Source organism: Phyllobates terribilis, unplaced genomic scaffold (genome assembly GCF_046119375.1).
Source record: "Phyllobates terribilis strain yellow unplaced genomic scaffold, ASM4611937v1 Scaffold_361__1_contigs__length_1927384, whole genome shotgun sequence".
Taxonomy (NCBI): domain Eukaryota; kingdom Metazoa; phylum Chordata; class Amphibia; order Anura; family Dendrobatidae; genus Phyllobates; species Phyllobates terribilis.
In genome coordinates this window covers 1,859,023-1,877,703 of record NW_027363121.1, presented here as the reverse complement: position 1 = coordinate 1,877,703, position 18,681 = coordinate 1,859,023, and the positions used below count along the sequence as shown (strand labels likewise).

The window sequence follows — 18,681 nt, the reverse complement described above, 5'->3', positions numbered from 1 at the left end:
CTTATGGCGGTCTCTGTGAGCTTCTCAGCGACATTCAGCCAGCCAGGTATCCTGCCTGCAGTAGATGGAATGTGGCAATGGAACGCTGGCTGCGCGTGTCATAATAGGCTCTGAGCCTTTATATACCTGTGCACAGCAGCAGCCACCTTCAGTCTGCTGCTGGACAGCCAGCAGCAGCAGCAGCAGGAGAGGTATGTAATCAGGAGCCCTCCTGCTAAGGGTAGACAGCTGCTCGTTCCACCCCACCCCCCGCCTTAATTGGTTCTCCTCCCTTCCAACGGTGTTGAGGCGGGTGGGAACAGCAGGGGGTGAAGGTGCTGTGTTTAAAGAGGTGGAGTTATGCAGATCTAAAACGCGTGGATTGCAGCAGCAGCAAGCCGAAAAGTGCAGGCATGTAAGGGATCTAGAGGTTGACAACATGTCTTCTTAACGGGAGTCCAGGAGCTCATCTCCACAAATGGACTTTTCAGGATCCTTGAGTGGCTCCGTAGTTTGAAACCAATTCTGGTTATCGCTTCTCGGCCTTTTGGCTAAGATCAAGTGTAGTATCTGTTCTTATCAGTTTAATATCTGATACGTCCCCTATCTGGGGACCATATATTAAATGGATTTTTAGAACAGGGAGATGGAAAAAGAGCTTGCTCTGTCCACTCCACGCATTGACCTGGTATTGCAGTATCTCCAGGACCGGTGCACCCCTTCTTTAATGCAGTTTCTAAAATCAGAAAGAATTGAATTCAATGTTTTTTGTTCATTTTGCTTGTTTGTCGGATTTGGGGATGGACTCTTTGGCTTTGCTTTTCTTCTCCTCATTGGATTTTTCATGTTCAAAGTTGCAGAAGCCAGATTACAAGCTCATTTTGGTTCAACTTCAGCAACTGTGCATTGCATTGCCATGTAATGTGATGCAATGCTATCTTTCTAGCTCTCCCTTTTTACTTCCTTTTGGATAAACAGACATATTAGGCAAGCATTTTGGAGCTTTCACCTAAATAACTACAGGTGGTGAGATAAGCTGCACAATATAATTGACCTTTCAGTATATTGTTGCACACACACCATCTATTTAGCAAATGCCCTTGTTATCAACAGCAGCCTTTTAAACTCACCTGAGCTAACAGGTATGTGCGCTGGTTACTCTGCTGCGCTTAAAATTTCTTTTTTGGTTTGCTACAATGCCTTTTCTGAAACGTTGTCTCCTTCTGCTGGAACACTGACTTCTTTCATTTAATGCCTGCAGACTATAAAAGAGAACCCAACCCAAAAAGTTTGGTTGATTAGTCTGTGGCATTCTGTTAAACTGTTGCTTATGGCGGTCTCTGTGAGCTTCTCAGCGACATTCAGCCAGCCAGGTATCCTGCCTGCAGTAGATGGAATGTGGCAATGGAACGCTGGCTGCGCGTGTCATAATAGGCTCTGAGCCTTTATATACCTGTGCACAGCAGCAGCCACCTTCAGTCTGCTGCTGGACAGCCAGCAGCAGCAGCAGCAGGAGAGGTATGTAATCAGGAGCCCTCCTGCTAAGGGTAGACAGCTGCTCGTTCCACCCCACCCCCCGCCTTAATTGGTTCTCCTCCCTTCCAACGGTGTTGAGGCGGGTGGGAACAGCAGGGGGTGAAGGTGCTGTGTTTAAAGAGGTGGAGTTATGCAGATCTAAAACGCGTGGATTGCAGCAGCAGCAAGCCGAAAAGTGCAGGCATGTAAGGGATCTAGAGGTTGACAACATGTCTTCTTAACGGGAGTCCAGGAGCTCATCTCCACAAATGGACTTTTCAGGATCCTTGGGTGGCTCCGTAGTTTGAAACCAATTCTGGTTATCGCTTCTCGGCCTTTTGGCTAAGATCAAGTGTAGTATCTGTTCTTATCAGTTTAATATCTGATACGTCCCCTATCTGGGGACCATATATTAAATGGATTTTTAGAACAGGGAGATGGAAAAAGAGCTTGCTCTGTCCACTCCACACATTGACCTGGTATTGCAGTATCTCCAGGACCGGTGCACCCCTTCTTTAATGCAGTTTCTAAAATCAGAAAGAATTGAATTCAATGTTTTTTGTTCATTTTGCTTGTTTGTCGGATTTTGGGATGGACTCTTTGGCTTTGCTTTTCTTCTCCTCATTGGATTTTTCATGTTCAAAGTTGCAGAAGCCAGATTACAAGCTCATTTTGGTTCAACTTCAGCAACTGTGCATTGCATTGCCATGTAATGTGATGCAATGCTATCTTTCTAGCTCTCCCTTTTTACTTCCTTTTGGATAAACAGACATATTAGGCAAGCATTTTATAGCTTTCACCTAAATAACTACAGGTGGTGAGATAAGCTGCACAATATAATTGACCTTTCAGTATATTGTTGCACACACACCATCTATTTAGCAAATGCCCTTGTTATCAACAGCAGCCTTTTAAACTCACCTGAGCTAACAGGTATGTGCGCTGGTTACTCTGCTGCGCTTAAAATTTCTTTTTTGGTTTGCTACAATGCCTTTTCTGAAACGTTGTCTCCTTCTGCTGGAACACTGACTTCTTTCATTTAATGCCTGCAGACTATAAAAGAGAACCCAACCCAAAAAGTTTGGTTGATTAGTCTGTGGCATTCTGTTAAACTGTTGCTTATGGCGGTCTCTGTGAGCTTCTCAGCGACATTCAGCCAGCCAGGTATCCTGCCTGCAGTAGATGGAATGTGGCAATGGAACGCTGGCTGCGCGTGTCATAATAGGCTCTGAGCCTTTATATACCTGTGCACAGCAGCAGCCACCTCAGTCTGCTGCTGGACAGCCAGCAGCAGCAGCAGCAGGAGAGGTATGTAATCAGGAGCCCTCCTGCTAAGGGTAGACAGCTGCTCGTTCCACCCCACCCCCCGCCTTAATTGGTTCTCCTCCCTTCCAACGGTGTTGAGGCGGGTGGGAACAGCAGGGGGTGAAGGTGCTGTGTTTAAAGAGGTGGAGTTATGCAGATCTAAAACGCGTGGATTGCAGCAGCAGCAAGCCGAAAAGTGCAGGCATGTAAGGGATCTAGAGGTTGACAACATGTCTTCTTAACGGGAGTCCAGGAGCTCATCTCCACAAATGGACTTTTCAGGATCCTTGGGTGGCTCCGTAGTTTGAAACCAATTCTGGTTATCGCTTCTCGGCCTTTTGGCTAAGATCAAGTGTAGTATCTGTTCTTATCAGTTTAATATCTGATACGTCCCCTATCTGGGGACCATATATTAAATGGATTTTTAGAACAGGGAGATGGAAAAAGAGCTTGCTCTGTCCACTCCACGCATTGACCTGGTATTGCAGTATCTCCAGGACCGGTGCACCCCTTCTTTAATGCAGTTTCTAAAATCAGAAAGAATTGAATTCAATGTTTTTTGTTCATTTTGCTTGTTTGTCGGATTTTGGGATGGACTCTTTGGCTTTGCTTTTCTTCTCCTCATTGGATTTTTCATGTTCAAAGTTGCAGAAGCCAGATTACAAGCTCATTTTGGTTCAACTTCAGCAACTGTGCATTGCATTGCCATGTAATGTGATGCAATGCTATCTTTCTAGCTCTCCCTTTTTACTTCCTTTTGGATAAACAGACATATTAGGCAAGCATTTTGGAGCTTTCACCTAAATAACTACAGGTGGTGAGATAAGCTGCACAATATAATTGACCTTTCAGTATATTGTTGCACACACACCATCTATTTAGCAAATGCCCTTGTTATCAACAGCAGCCTTTTAAACTCACCTGAGCTAACAGGTATGTGCGCTGGTTACTCTGCTGCGCTTAAAATTTCTTTTTTGGTTTGCTACAATGCCTTTTCTGAAACGTTGTCTCCTTCTGCTGGAACACTGACTTCTTTCATTTAATGCCTGCAGACTATAAAAGAGAACCCAACCCAAAAAGTTTGGTTGATTAGTCTGTGGCATTCTGTTAAACTGTTGCTTATGGCGGTCTCTGTGAGCTTCTCAGCGACATTCAGCCAGCCAGGTATCCTGCCTGCAGTAGATGGAATGTGGCAATGGAACGCTGGCTGCGCGTGTCATAATAGGCTCTGAGCCTTTATATACCTGTGCACAGCAGCAGCCACCTTCAGTCTGCTGCTGGACAGCCAGCAGCAGCAGCAGCAGGAGAGGTATGTAATCAGGAGCCCTCCTGCTAAGGGTAGACAGCTGCTCGTTCCACCCCACCCCCCGCCTTAATTGGTTCTCCTCCCTTCCAACGGTGTTGAGGCGGGTGGAAACAGCAGGGGGTGAAGGTGCTGTGTTTAAAGAGGTGGAGTTATGCAGATCTAAAACGCGTGGATTGCAGCAGCAGCAGCAAGCCGAAAAGTGCAGGCATGTAAGGGATCTAGAGGTTGACAACATGTCTTCTTAACGGGAGTCCAGGAGCTCATCTCCACAAATGGACTTTTCAGGATCCTTGGGTGGCTCCGTAGTTTGAAACCAATTCTGGTTATCGCTTCTCGGCCTTTTGGCTAAGATCAAGTGTAGTATCTGTTCTTATCAGTTTAATATCTGATACGTCCCCTATCTGGGGACCATATATTAAATGGATTTTTAGAACAGGGAGATGGAAAAAGAGCTTGCTCTGTCCACTCCACGCATTGACCTGGTATTGCAGTATCTCCAGGACCGGTGCACCCCTTCTTTAATGCAGTTTCTAAAATCAGAAAGAATTGAATTCAATGTTTTTTGTTCATTTTGCTTGTTTGTCGGATTTTGGGATGGACTCTTTGGCTTTGCTTTTCTTCTCCTCATTGGATTTTTCATGTTCAAAGTTGCAGAAGCCAGATTACAAGCTCATTTTGGTTCAACTTCAGCAACTGTGCATTGCATTGCCATGTAATGTGATGCAATGCTATCTTTCTAGCTCTCCCTTTTTACTTCCTTTTGGATAAACAGACATATTAGGCAAGCATTTTGGAGCTTTCACCTAAATAACTACAGGTGGTGAGATAAGCTGCACAATATAATTGACCTTTCAGTATATTGTTGCACACACACCATCTATTTAGCAAATGCCCTTGTTATCAACAGCAGCCTTTTAAACTCACCTGAGCTAACAGGTATGTGCGCTGGTTACTCTGCTGCGCTTAAAATTTCTTTTTTGGTTTGCTACAATGCCTTTTCTGAAACGTTGTCTCCTTCTGCTGGAACACTGACTTCTTTCATTTAATGCCTGCAGACTATAAAAGAGAACCCAACCCAAAAAGTTTGGTTGATTAGTCTGTGGCATTCTGTTAAACTGTTGCTTATGGCGGTCTCTGTGAGCTTCTCAGCGACATTCAGCCAGCCAGGTATCCTGCCTGCAGTAGATGGAATGTGGCAATGGAACGCTGGCTGCGCGTGTCATAATAGGCTCTGAGCCTTTATATACCTGTGCACAGCAGCAGCCACCTTCAGTCTGCTGCTGGACAGCCAGCAGCAGCAGCAGCAGGAGAGGTATGTAATCAGGAGCCCTCCTGCTAAGGGTAGACAGCTGCTCGTTCCACCCCACCCCCCGCCTTAATTGGTTCTCCTCCCTTCCAACGGTGTTGAGGCGGGTGGGAACAGCAGGGGGTGAAGGTGCTGTGTTTAAAGAGGTGGAGTTATGCAGATCTAAAACGCGTGGATTGCAGCAGCAGCAAGCCGAAAAGTGCAGGCATGTAAGGGATCTAGAGGTTGACAACATGTCTTCTTAACGGGAGTCCAGGAGCTCATCTCCACAAATGGACTTTTCAGGATCCTTGAGTGGCTCCGTAGTTTGAAACCAATTCTGGTTATCGCTTCTCGGCCTTTTGGCTAAGATCAAGTGTAGTATCTGTTCTTATCAGTTTAATATCTGATACGTCCCCTATCTGGGGACCATATATTAAATGGATTTTTAGAACAGGGAGATGGAAAAAGAGCTTGCTCTGTCCACTCCACGCATTGACCTGGTATTGCAGTATCTCCAGGACCGGTGCACCCCTTCTTTAATGCAGTTTCTAAAATCAGAAAGAATTGAATTCAATGTTTTTTGTTCATTTTGCTTGTTTGTCGGATTTGGGGATGGACTCTTTGGCTTTGCTTTTCTTCTCCTCATTGGATTTTTCATGTTCAAAGTTGCAGAAGCCAGATTACAAGCTCATTTTGGTTCAACTTCAGCAACTGTGCATTGCATTGCCATGTAATGTGATGCAATGCTATCTTTCTAGCTCTCCCTTTTTACTTCCTTTTGGATAAACAGACATATTAGGCAAGCATTTTGGAGCTTTCACCTAAATAACTACAGGTGGTGAGATAAGCTGCACAATATAATTGACCTTTCAGTATATTGTTGCACACACACCATCTATTTAGCAAATGCCCTTGTTATCAACAGCAGCCTTTTAAACTCACCTGAGCTAACAGGTATGTGCGCTGGTTACTCTGCTGCGCTTAAAATTTCTTTTTTGGTTTGCTACAATGCCTTTTCTGAAACGTTGTCTCCTTCTGCTGGAACACTGACTTCTTTCATTTAATGCCTGCAGACTATAAAAGAGAACCCAACCCAAAAAGTTTGGTTGATTAGTCTGTGGCATTCTGTTAAACTGTTGCTTATGGCGGTCTCTGTGAGCTTCTCAGCGACATTCAGCCAGCCAGGTATCCTGCCTGCAGTAGATGGAATGTGGCAATGGAACGCTGGCTGCGCGTGTCATAATAGGCTCTGAGCCTTTATATACCTGTGCACAGCAGCAGCCACCTTCAGTCTGCTGCTGGACAGCCAGCAGCAGCAGCAGCAGGAGAGGTATGTAATCAGGAGCCCTCCTGCTAAGGGTAGACAGCTGCTCGTTCCACCCCACCCCCCGCCTTAATTGGTTCTCCTCCCTTCCAACGGTGTTGAGGCGGGTGGGAACAGCAGGGGGTGAGGGTGCTGTGTTTAATGAGGTGGAGTTATGCAGATCTAAAACGCGTGGATTGCAGCAGCAGCAAGCCGAAAAGTGCAGGCATGTAAGGGATCTAGAGGTTGACAACATGTCTTCTTAACGGGAGTCCAGGAGCTCATCTCCACAAATGGACTTTTCAGGATCCTTGGGTGGCTCCGTAGTTTGAAACCAATTCTGGTTATCGCTTCTCGGCCTTTTGGCTAAGATCAAGTGTAGTATCTGTTCTTATCAGTTTAATATCTGATACGTCCCCTATCTGGGGACCATATATTAAATGGATTTTTAGAACAGGGAGATGGAAAAAGAGCTTGCTCTGTCCACTCCACGCATTGACCTGGTATTGCAGTATCTCCAGGACCGGTGCACCCCTTCTTTAATGCAGTTTCTAAAATCAGAAAGAATTGAATTCAATGTTTTTTGTTCATTTTGCTTGTTTGTCGGATTTTGGGATGGACTCTTTGGCTTTGCTTTTCTTCTCCTCATTGGATTTTTCATGTTCAAAGTTGCAGAAGCCAGATTACAAGCTCATTTTGGTTCAACTTCAGCAACTGTGCATTGCATTGCCATGTAATGTGATGCAATGCTATCTTTCTAGCTCTCCCTTTTTACTTCCTTTTGGATAAACAGACATATTAGGCAAGCATTTTGGAGCTTTCACCTAAATAACTACAGGTGGTGAGATAAGCTGCACAATATAATTGACCTTTCAGTATATTGTTGCACACACACCATCTATTTAGCAAATGCCCTTGTTATCAACAGCAGCCTTTTAAACTCACCTGAGCTAACAGGTATGTGCGCTGGTTACTCTGCTGCGCTTAAAATTTCTTTTTTGGTTTGCTACAATGCCTTTTCTGAAACGTTGTCTCCTTCTGCTGGAACACTGACTTCTTTCATTTAATGCCTGCAGACTATAAAAGAGAACCCAACCCAAAAAGTTTGGTTGATTAGTCTGTGGCATTCTGTTAAACTGTTGCTTATGGCGGTCTCTGTGAGCTTCTCAGCGACATTCAGCCAGCCAGGTATCCTGCCTGCAGTAGATGGAATGTGGCAATGGAACGCTGGCTGCGCGTGTCATAATAGGCTCTGAGCCTTTATATACCTGTGCACAGCAGCAGCCACCTTCAGTCTGCTGCTGGACAGCCAGCAGCAGCAGCAGCAGGAGAGGTATGTAATCAGGAGCCCTCCTGCTAAGGGTAGACAGCTGCTCGTTCCACCCCACCCCCCGCCTTAATTGGTTCTCCTCCCTTCCAACGGTGTTGAGGCGGGTGGGAACAGCAGGGGGTGAAGGTGCTGTGTTTAAAGAGGTGGAGTTATGCAGATCTAAAACGCGTGGATTGCAGCAGCAGCAAGCCGAAAAGTGCAGGCATGTAAGGGATCTAGAGGTTGACAACATGTCTTCTTAACGGGAGTCCAGGAGCTCATCTCCACAAATGGACTTTTCAGGATCCTTGGGTGGCTCCGTAGTTTGAAACCAATTCTGGTTATCGCTTCTCGGCCTTTTGGCTAAGATCAAGTGTAGTATCTGTTCTTATCAGTTTAATATCTGATACGTCCCCTATCTGGGGACCATATATTAAATGGATTTTTAGAACAGGGAGATGGAAAAAGAGCTTGCTCTGTCCACTCCACGCATTGACCTGGTATTGCAGTATCTCCAGGACCGGTGCACCCCTTCTTTAATGCAGTTTCTAAAATCAGAAAGAATTGAATTCAATGTTTTTTGTTCATTTTGCTTGTTTGTCGGATTTTGGGATGGACTCTTTGGCTTTGCTTTTCTTCTCCTCATTGGATTTTTCATGGTCAAAGTTGCAGAAGCCAGATTACAAGCTCATTTTGGTTCAACTTCAGCAACTGTGCATTGCATTGCCATGTAATGTGATGCAATGCTATCTTTCTAGCTCTCCCTTTTTACTTCCTTTTGGATAAACAGACATATTAGGCAAGCATTTTGGAGCTTTCACCTAAATAACTACAGGTGGTGAGATAAGCTGCACAATATAATTGACCTTTCAGTATATTGTTGCACACACACCATCTATTTAGCAAATGCCCTTGTTATCAACAGCAGCCTTTTAAACTCACCCGAGCTAACAGGTATGTGCGCTGGTTACTCTGCTGCGCTTAAAATTTCTTTTTTGGTTTGCTACAATGCCTTTTCTGAAACGTTGTCTCCTTCTGCTGGAACACTGACTTCTTTCATTTAATGCCTGCAGACTATAAAAGAGAACCCAACCCAAAAAGTTTGGTTGATTAGTCTGTGGCATTCTGTTAAACTGTTGCTTATGGCGGTCTCTGTGAGCTTCTCAGCGACATTCAGCCAGCCAGGTATCCTGCCTGCAGTAGATGGAATGTGGCAATGGAACGCTGGCTGCGCGTGTCATAATAGGCTCTGAGCCTTTATATACCTGTGCACAGCAGCAGCCACCTTCAGTCTGCTGCTGGACAGCCAGCAGCAGCAGCAGCAGGAGAGGTATGTAATCAGGAGCCCTCCTGCTAAGGGTAGACAGCTGCTCGTTCCACCCCACCCCCCGCCTTAATTGGTTCTCCTCCCTTCCAACGGTGTTGAGGCGGGTGGGAACAGCAGGGGGTGAAGGTGTTTAAAGAGGTGGAGTTATGCAGATCTAAAACGCGTGGATTGCAGCAGCAGCAAGCCGAAAAGTGCAGGCATGTAAGGGATCTAGAGGTTGACAACATGTCTTCTTAACGGGAGTCCAGGAGCTCATCTCCACAAATGGACTTTTCAGGATCCTTGGGTGGCTCCGTAGTTTGAAACCAATTCTGGTTATCGCTTCTCGGCCTTTTGGCTAAGATCAAGTGTAGTATCTGTTCTTATCAGTTTAATATCTGATACGTCCCCTATCTGGGGACCATATATTAAATGGATTTTTAGAACAGGGAGATGGAAAAAGAGCTTGCTCTGTCCACTCCACGCATTGACCTGGTATTGCAGTATCTCCAGGACCGGTGCACCCCTTCTTTAATGCAGTTTCTAAAATCAGAAAGAATTGAATTCAATGTTTTTTGTTCATTTTGCTTGTTTGTCGGATTTTGGGATGGACTCTTTGGCTTTGCTTTTCTTCTCCTCATTGGATTTTTCATGTTCAAAGTTGCAGAAGCCAGATTACAAGCTCATTTTGGTTCAACTTCAGCAACTGTGCATTGCATTGCCATGTAATGTGATGCAATGCTATCTTTCTAGCTCTCCCTTTTTACTTCCTTTTGGATAAACAGACATATTAGGCAAGCATTTTGGAGCTTTCACCTAAATAACTACAGGTGGTGAGATAAGCTGCACAATATAATTGACCTTTCAGTATATTGTTGCACACACACCATCTATTTAGCAAATGCCCTTGTTATCAACAGCAGCCTTTTAAACTCACCTGAGCTAACAGGTATGTGCGCTGGTTACTCTGCTGCGCTTAAAATTTCTTTTTTGGTTTGCTACAATGCCTTTTCTGAAACGTTGTCTCCTTCTGCTGGAACACTGACTTCTTTCATTTAATGCCTGCAGACTATAAAAGAGAACCCAACCCAAAAAGTTTGGTTGATTAGTCTGTGGCATTCTGTTAAACTGTTGCTTATGGCGGTCTCTGTGAGCTTCTCAGCGACATTCAGCCAGCCAGGTATCCTGCCTGCAGTAGATGGAATGTGGCAATGGAACGCTGGCTGCGCGTGTCATAATAGGCTCTGAGCCTTTATATACCTGTGCACAGCAGCAGCCACCTTCAGTCTGCTGCTGGACAGCCAGCAGCAGCAGCAGCAGGAGAGGTATGTAATCAGGAGCCCTCCTGCTAAGGGTAGACAGCTGCTCGTTCCACCCCACCCCCCGCCTTAATTGGTTCTCCTCCCTTCCAACGGTGTTGAGGCGGGTGGGAACAGCAGGGGGTGAAGGTGCTGTGTTTAAAGAGGTGGAGTTATGCAGATCTAAAACGCGTGGATTGCAGCAGCAGCAAGCCGAAAAGTGCAGGCATGTAAGGGATCTAGAGGTTGACAACATGTCTTCTTAACGGGAGTCCAGGAGCTCATCTCCACAAATGGACTTTTCAGGATCCTTGGGTGGCTCCGTAGTTTGAAACCAATTCTGGTTATCGCTTCTCGGCCTTTTGGCTAAGATCAAGTGTAGTATCTGTTCTTATCAGTTTAATATCTGATACGTCCCCTATCTGGGGACCATATATTAAATGGATTTTTAGAACAGGGAGATGGAAAAAGAGCTTGCTCTGTCCACTCCACGCATTGACCTGGTATTGCAGTATCTCCAGGACCGGTGCACCCCTTCTTTAATGCAGTTTCTAAAATCAGAAAGAATTGAATTCAATGTTTTTTGTTCATTTTGCTTGTTTGTCGGATTTTGGGATGGACTCTTTGGCTTTGCTTTTCTTCTCCTCATTGGATTTTTCATGTTCAAAGTTGCAGAAGCCAGATTACAAGCTCATTTTGGTTCAACTTCAGCAACTGTGCATTGCATTGCCATGTAATGTGATGCAATGCTATCTTTCTAGCTCTCCCTTTTTACTTCCTTTTGGATAAACAGACATATTAGGCAAGCATTTTGGAGCTTTCACCTAAATAACTACAGGTGGTGAGATAAGCTGCACAATATAATTGACCTTTCAGTATATTGTTGCACACACACCATCTATTTAGCAAATGCCCTTGTTATCAACAACAGCCTTTTAAACTCACCTGAGCTAACAGGTATGTGCGCTGGTTACTCTGCTGCGCTTAAAATTTCTTTTTTGGTTTGCTACAATGCCTTTTCTGAAACGTTGTCTCCTTCTGCTGGAACACTGACTTCTTTCATTTAATGCCTGCAGACTATAAAAGAGAACCCAACCCAAAAAGTTTGGTTGATTAGTCTGTGGCATTCTGTTAAACTGTTGCTTATGGCGGTCTCTGTGAGCTTCTCAGCGACATTCAGCCAGCCAGGTATCCTGCCTGCAGTAGATGGAATGTGGCAATGGAACGCTGGCTGCGCGTGTCATAATAGGCTCTGAGCCTTTATATACCTGTGCACAGCAGCAGCCACCTTCAGTCTGCTGCTGGACAGCCAGCAGCAGCAGCAGCAGGAGAGGTATGTAATCAGGAGCCCTCCTGCTAAGGGTAGACAGCTGCTCGTTCCACCCCACCCCCCGCCTTAATTGGTTCTCCTCCCTTCCAACGGTGTTGAGGCGGGTGTGAACAGCAGGGGGTGAAGGTGCTGTGTTTAAAGAGGTGGAGTTATGCAGATCTAAAACGCGTGGATTGCAGCAGCAGCAAGCCGAAAAGTGCAGGCATGTAAGGGATCTAGAGGTTGACAACATGTCTTCTTAACGGGAGTCCAGGAGCTCATCTCCACAAATGGACTTTTCAGGATCCTTGGGTGGCTCCGTAGTTTGAAACCAATTCTGGTTATCGCTTCTCGGCCTTTTGGCTAAGATCAAGTGTAGTATCTGTTCTTATCAGTTTAATATCTGATACGTCCCCTATCTGGGGACCATATATTAAATGGATTTTTAGAACAGGGAGATGGAAAAAGAGCTTGCTCTGTCCACTCCACGCATTGACCTGGTATTGCAGTATCTCCAGGACCGGTGCACCCCTTCTTTAATGCAGTTTCTAAAATCAGAAAGAATTGAATTCAATGTTTTTTGTTCATTTTGCTTGTTTGTCGGATTTTGGGATGGACTCTTTGGCTTTGCTTTTCTTCTCCTCATTGGATTTTTCATGGTCAAAGTTGCAGAAGCCAGATTACAAGCTCATTTTGGTTCAACTTCAGCAACTGTGCATTGCATTGCCATGTAATGTGATGCAATGCTATCTTTCTAGCTCTCCCTTTTTACTTCCTTTTGGATAAACAGACATATTAGGCAAGCATTTTGGAGCTTTCACCTAAATAACTACAGGTGGTGAGATAAGCTGCACAATATAATTGACCTTTCAGTATATTGTTGCACACACACCATCTATTTAGCAAATGCCCTTGTTATCAACAGCAGCCTTTTAAACTCACCCGAGCTAACAGGTATGTGCGCTGGTTACTCTGCTGCGCTTAAAATTTCTTTTTTGGTTTGCTACAATGCCTTTTCTGAAACGTTGTCTCCTTCTGCTGGAACACTGACTTCTTTCATTTAATGCCTGCAGACTATAAAAGAGAACCCAACCCAAAAAGTTTGGTTGATTAGTCTGTGGCATTCTGTTAAACTGTTGCTTATGGCGGTCTCTGTGAGCTTCTCAGCGACATTCAGCCAGCCAGGTATCCTGCCTGCAGTAGATGGAATGTGGCAATGGAACGCTGGCTGCGCGTGTCATAATAGGCTCTGAGCCTTTATATACCTGTGCACAGCAGCAGCCACCTTCAGTCTGCTGCTGGACAGCCAGCAGCAGCAGCAGCAGGAGAGGTATGTAATCAGGAGCCCTCCTGCTAAGGGTAGACAGCTGCTCGTTCCACCCCACCCCCCGCCTTAATTGGTTCTCCTCCCTTCCAACGGTGTTGAGGCGGGTGGGAACAGCAGGGGGTGAAGGTGTTTAAAGAGGTGGAGTTATGCAGATCTAAAACGCGTGGATTGCAGCAGCAGCAAGCCGAAAAGTGCAGGCATGTAAGGGATCTAGAGGTTGACAACATGTCTTCTTAACGGGAGTCCAGGAGCTCATCTCCACAAATGGACTTTTCAGGATCCTTGGGTGGCTCCGTAGTTTGAAACCAATTCTGGTTATCGCTTCTCGGCCTTTTGGCTAAGATCAAGTGTAGTATCTGTTCTTATCAGTTTAATATCTGATACGTCCCCTATCTGGGGACCATATATTAAATGGATTTTTAGAACAGGGAGATGGAAAAAGAGCTTGCTCTGTCCACTCCACGCATTGACCTGGTATTGCAGTATCTCCAGGACCGGTGCACCCCTTCTTTAATGCAGTTTCTAAAATCAGAAAGAATTGAATTCAATGTTTTTTGTTCATTTTGCTTGTTTGTCGGATTTTGGGATGGACTCTTTGGCTTTGCTTTTCTTCTCCTCATTGGATTTTTCATGTTCAAAGTTGCAGAAGCCAGATTACAAGCTCATTTTGGTTCAACTTCAGCAACTGTGCATTGCATTGCCATGTAATGTGATGCAATGCTATCTTTCTAGCTCTCCCTTTTTACTTCCTTTTGGATAAACAGACATATTAGGCAAGCATTTTGGAGCTTTCACCTAAATAACTACAGGTGGTGAGATAAGCTGCACAATATAATTGACCTTTCAGTATATTGTTGCACACACACCATCTATTTAGCAAATGCCCTTGTTATCAACAGCAGCCTTTTAAACTCACCTGAGCTAACAGGTATGTGCGCTGGTTACTCTGCTGCGCTTAAAATTTCTTTTTTGGTTTGCTACAATGCCTTTTCTGAAACGTTGTCTCCTTCTGCTGGAACACTGACTTCTTTCATTTAATGCCTGCAGACTATAAAAGAGAACCCAACCCAAAAAGTTTGGTTGATTAGTCTGTGGCATTCTGTTAAACTGTTGCTTATGGCGGTCTCTGTGAGCTTCTCAGCGACATTCAGCCAGCCAGGTATCCTGCCTGCAGTAGATGGAATGTGGCAATGGAACGCTGGCTGCGCGTGTCATAATAGGCTCTGAGCCTTTATATACCTGTGCACAGCAGCAGCCACCTTCAGTCTGCTGCTGGACAGCCAGCAGCAGCAGCAGCAGGAGAGGTATGTAATCAGGAGCCCTCCTGCTAAGGGTAGACAGCTGCTCGTTCCACCCCACCCCCCGCCTTAATTGGTTCTCCTCCCTTCCAACGGTGTTGAGGCGGGTGGGAACAGCAGGGGGTGAAGGTGCTGTGTTTAAAGAGGTGGAGTTATGCAGATCTAAAACGCGTGGATTGCAGCAGCAGCAAGCCGAAAAGTGCAGGCATGTAAGGGATCTAGAGGTTGACAACATGTCTTCTTAACGGGAGTCCAGGAGCTCATCTCCACAAATGGACTTTTCAGGATCCTTGGGTGGCTCCGTAGTTTGAAACCAATTCTGGTTATCGCTTCTCGGCCTTTTGGCTAAGATCAAGTGTAGTATCTGTTCTTATCAGTTTAATATCTGATACGTCCCCTATCTGGGGACCATATATTAAATGGATTTTTAGAACAGGGAGATGGAAAAAGAGCTTGCTCTGTCCACTCCACGCATTGACCTGGTATTGCAGTATCTCCAGGACCGGTGCACCCCTTCTTTAATGCAGTTTCTAAAATCAGAAAGAATTGAATTCAATGTTTTTTGTTCATTTTGCTTGTTTGTCGGATTTTGGGATGGACTCTTTGGCTTTGCTTTTCTTCTCCTCATTGGATTTTTCATGTTCAAAGTTGCAGAAGCCAGATTACAAGCTCATTTTGGTTCAACTTCAGCAACTGTGCATTGCATTGCCATGTAATGTGATGCAATGCTATCTTTCTAGCTCTCCCTTTTTACTTCCTTTTGGATAAACAGACATATTAGGCAAGCATTTTGGAGCTTTCACCTAAATAACTACAGGTGGTGAGATAAGCTGCACAATATAATTGACCTTTCAGTATATTGTTGCACACACACCATCTATTTAGCAAATGCCCTTGTTATCAACAACAGCCTTTTAAACTCACCTGAGCTAACAGGTATGTGCGCTGGTTACTCTGCTGCGCTTAAAATTTCTTTTTTGGTTTGCTACAATGCCTTTTCTGAAACGTTGTCTCCTTCTGCTGGAACACTGACTTCTTTCATTTAATGCCTGCAGACTATAAAAGAGAACCCAACCCAAAAAGTTTGGTTGATTAGTCTGTGGCATTCTGTTAAACTGTTGCTTATGGCGGTCTCTGTGAGCTTCTCAGCGACATTCAGCCAGCCAGGTATCCTGCCTGCAGTAGATGGAATGTGGCAATGGAACGCTGGCTGCGCGTGTCATAATAGGCTCTGAGCCTTTATATACCTGTGCACAGCAGCAGCCACCTTCAGTCTGCTGCTGGACAGCCAGCAGCAGCAGCAGCAGGAGAGGTATGTAATCAGGAGCCCTCCTGCTAAGGGTAGACAGCTGCTCGTTCCACCCCACCCCCCGCCTTAATTGGTTCTCCTCCCTTCCAACGGTGTTGAGGCGGGTGTGAACAGCAGGGGGTGAAGGTGCTGTGTTTAAAGAGGTGGAGTTATGCAGATCTAAAACGCGTGGATTGCAGCAGCAGCAAGCCGAAAAGTGCAGGCATGTAAGGGATCTAGAGGTTGACAACATGTCTTCTTAACGGGAGTCCAGGAGCTCATCTCCACAAATGGACTTTTCAGGATCCTTGGGTGGCTCCGTAGTTTGAAACCAATTCTGGTTATCGCTTCTCGGCCTTTTGGCTAAGATCAAGTGTAGTATCTGTTCTTATCAGTTTAATATCTGATACGTCCCCTATCTGGGGACCATATATTAAATGGATTTTTAGAACAGGGAGATGGAAAAAGAGCTTGCTCTGTCCGCTCCACGCATTGACCTGGTATTGCAGTATCTCCAGGACCGGTGCACCCCTTCTTTAATGCAGTTTCTAAAATCAGAAAGAATTGAATTCAATGTTTTTTGTTCATTTTGCTTGTTTGTCGGATTTTGGGATGGACTCTTTGGCTTTGCTTTTCTTCTCCTCATTGGATTTTTCATGTTCAAAGTTGCAGAAGCCAGATTACAAGCTCATTTTGGTTCAACTTCAGCAACTGTGCATTGCATTGCCATGTAATGTGATGCAATGCTATCTTTCTAGCTCTCCCTTTTTACTTCCTTTTGGATAAACAGACATATTAGGCAAGCATTTTGGAGCTTTCACCTAAATAACTACAGGTGGTGAGATAAGCTGCACAATATAATTGACCTTTCAGTATATTGTTGCACACACACCATCTATTTAGCAAATGCCCTTGTTATCAACAGCAGCCTTTTAAACTCACCTGAGCTAACAGGTATGTGCGCTGGTTACTCTGCTGCGCTTAAAATTTCTTTTTTGGTTTGCTACAATGCCTTTTCTGAAACGTTGTCTCCTTCTGCTGGAACACTGACTTCTTTCATTTAATGCCTGCAGACTATAAAAGAGAACCCAACCCAAAAAGTTTGGTTGATTAGTCTGTGGCATTCTGTTAAACTGTTGCTTATGGCGGTCTCTGTGAGCTTCTCAGCGACATTCAGCCAGCCAGGTATCCTGCCTGCAGTAGATGGAATGTGGCAATGGAACGCTGGCTGCGCGTGTCATAATAGGCTCTGAGCCTTTATATACCTGTGCACAGCAGCAGCCACCTTCAGTCTGCTGCTGGACAGCCAGCAGCAGCAGCAGCAGGAGAGGTATGTAATCAGGAGCCCTCTTGCTAAGGGTAGACAGCTGCTCGTTCCACCCCACCCCCCGCCTTAATTGGTTCTCCTCCCTTCCAACGGTGTTGAGGCGGGTGTGAACAGCAGGGGGTGAAGGTGCTGTGTTTAAAGAGGTGGAGTTATGCAGATCTAAAACGCGTGGATTGCAGCAGCAGCAAGCCGAAAAGTGCAGGCATGTAAGGGATCTAGAGGTTGACAACATGTCTTCTTAACGGGAGTCCAGGAGCTCATCTCCACAAATGGACTTTTCAGGATCCTTGGGTGGCTCCGTAGTTTGAAACCAATTCTGGTTATCGCTTCTCGGCCTTTTGGCTAAGATCAAGTGTAGTATCTGTTCTTATCAGTTTAATATCTGATACGTCCCCTATCTGGGGACCATATATTAAATGGATTTTTAGAACAGGGAGATGGAAAAAGAGCTTGCTCTGTCCGCTCCACGCATTGACCTGGTATTGCAGTATCTCCAGGACCGGTGCACCCCTTCTTTAATGCAGTTTCTAAAATCAGAAAGAATTGAATTCAATGTTTTTTGTTCATTTTGCTTGTTTGTCGGATTTTGGGATGGACTCTTTGGCTTTGCTTTTCTTCTCCTCATTGGATTTTTCATGTTCAAAGTTGCAGAAGCCAGATTACAAGCTCATTTTGGTTCAACTTCAGCAACTGTGCATTGCATTGCCATGTAATGTGATGCAATGCTATCTTTCTAGCTCTCCCTTTTTACTTCCTTTTGGATAAACAGACATATTAGGCAAGCATTTTGGAGCTTTCACCTAAATAACTACAGGTGGTGAGATAAGCTGCACAATATAATTGACCTTTCAGTATATTGTTGCACACACACCATCTATTTAGCAAATGCCCTTGTTATCAACAGCAGCCTTTTAAACTCACCTGAGCTAACAGGTATGTGCGCTGGTTACTCTGCTGCGCTTAAAATTTCTTTTTTGGTTTGCTACAATGCCTTTTCTGAAACGTTGTCTCCTTCTGCTGGAACACTGACTTCTTTCATTTAATGCCTGCAGACTATAAAAGAGAACCCAACCCAAAAAGTTTGGTTGATTAGTCTGTGGCATTCTGTTAAACTGTTGCTTATGGCGGTCTCTGTGAGCTTCTCAGCGACATTCAGCCAGCCAGGTATCCTGCCTGCAGTAGATGGAATGTGGCAATGGAACGCTGGCTGCGCGTGTCATAATAGGCTCTGAGCCTTTATATACCTGTGCACAGCAGCAGCCACCTTCAGTCTGCTGCTGGACAGCCAGCAGCAGCAGCAGCAGGAGAGGTATGTAATCAGGAGCCCTCTTGCTAAGGGTAGACAGCTGCTCGTTCCACCCCACCCCCCGCCTTAATTGGTTCTCCTCCCTTCCAACGGTGTTGAGGCGGGTGGGAACAGCAGGGGGTGAAGGTGCTGTGTTTAAAGAGGTGGAGTTATGCAGATCTAAAACGCGTGGATTGCAGCAGCAGCAAGCCGAAAAGTGCAGGCATGTAAGGGATCT

The 18,681-nt window shown here is 45.1% G+C and overlaps 14 non-coding genes across 14 annotated transcripts; all 14 read left to right on the top strand.

Annotated features, from left to right (window-relative positions):
* The first annotated feature begins 510 nt into the window (after positions 1-510).
* Positions 511-701, top strand: LOC141222686 (U2 spliceosomal RNA). Its single transcript, XR_012290445.1, has one exon. It is a non-coding gene; the product is annotated as a U2 spliceosomal RNA (small nuclear RNA).
* A 1,115-nt stretch (positions 702-1,816) lies between these two features.
* LOC141222768 (U2 spliceosomal RNA) lies at positions 1,817-2,007 on the top strand. The gene has a single exon (XR_012290522.1). It is a non-coding gene; the product is annotated as a U2 spliceosomal RNA (small nuclear RNA).
* A 1,114-nt stretch (positions 2,008-3,121) lies between these two features.
* LOC141222685 (U2 spliceosomal RNA) lies at positions 3,122-3,312 on the top strand. Its single transcript, XR_012290444.1, has one exon. It is a non-coding gene; the product is annotated as a U2 spliceosomal RNA (small nuclear RNA).
* Positions 3,313-4,430: 1,118 nt separating this feature from the next.
* Positions 4,431-4,621, top strand: LOC141222684 (U2 spliceosomal RNA). The gene has a single exon (XR_012290443.1). It is a non-coding gene; the product is annotated as a U2 spliceosomal RNA (small nuclear RNA).
* A 1,115-nt stretch (positions 4,622-5,736) lies between these two features.
* LOC141222683 (U2 spliceosomal RNA) lies at positions 5,737-5,927 on the top strand. The gene has a single exon (XR_012290442.1). It is a non-coding gene; the product is annotated as a U2 spliceosomal RNA (small nuclear RNA).
* A 1,115-nt stretch (positions 5,928-7,042) lies between these two features.
* LOC141222680 (U2 spliceosomal RNA) lies at positions 7,043-7,233 on the top strand. Its single transcript, XR_012290440.1, has one exon. It is a non-coding gene; the product is annotated as a U2 spliceosomal RNA (small nuclear RNA).
* Positions 7,234-8,348: 1,115 nt separating this feature from the next.
* LOC141222679 (U2 spliceosomal RNA) lies at positions 8,349-8,539 on the top strand. The gene has a single exon (XR_012290439.1). It is a non-coding gene; the product is annotated as a U2 spliceosomal RNA (small nuclear RNA).
* A 1,110-nt stretch (positions 8,540-9,649) lies between these two features.
* LOC141222678 (U2 spliceosomal RNA) lies at positions 9,650-9,840 on the top strand. Its single transcript, XR_012290438.1, has one exon. It is a non-coding gene; the product is annotated as a U2 spliceosomal RNA (small nuclear RNA).
* A 1,115-nt stretch (positions 9,841-10,955) lies between these two features.
* Positions 10,956-11,146, top strand: LOC141222677 (U2 spliceosomal RNA). The gene has a single exon (XR_012290437.1). It is a non-coding gene; the product is annotated as a U2 spliceosomal RNA (small nuclear RNA).
* Positions 11,147-12,261: 1,115 nt separating this feature from the next.
* On the top strand, positions 12,262-12,452 carry LOC141222676 (U2 spliceosomal RNA). Its single transcript, XR_012290436.1, has one exon. It is a non-coding gene; the product is annotated as a U2 spliceosomal RNA (small nuclear RNA).
* A 1,110-nt stretch (positions 12,453-13,562) lies between these two features.
* Positions 13,563-13,753, top strand: LOC141222675 (U2 spliceosomal RNA). Its single transcript, XR_012290435.1, has one exon. It is a non-coding gene; the product is annotated as a U2 spliceosomal RNA (small nuclear RNA).
* Positions 13,754-14,868: 1,115 nt separating this feature from the next.
* On the top strand, positions 14,869-15,059 carry LOC141222674 (U2 spliceosomal RNA). The gene has a single exon (XR_012290434.1). It is a non-coding gene; the product is annotated as a U2 spliceosomal RNA (small nuclear RNA).
* A 1,115-nt stretch (positions 15,060-16,174) lies between these two features.
* On the top strand, positions 16,175-16,365 carry LOC141222735 (U2 spliceosomal RNA). The gene has a single exon (XR_012290491.1). It is a non-coding gene; the product is annotated as a U2 spliceosomal RNA (small nuclear RNA).
* A 1,115-nt stretch (positions 16,366-17,480) lies between these two features.
* On the top strand, positions 17,481-17,671 carry LOC141222734 (U2 spliceosomal RNA). Its single transcript, XR_012290490.1, has one exon. It is a non-coding gene; the product is annotated as a U2 spliceosomal RNA (small nuclear RNA).
* The last annotated feature ends 1,010 nt before the right edge of the window (positions 17,672-18,681 follow it).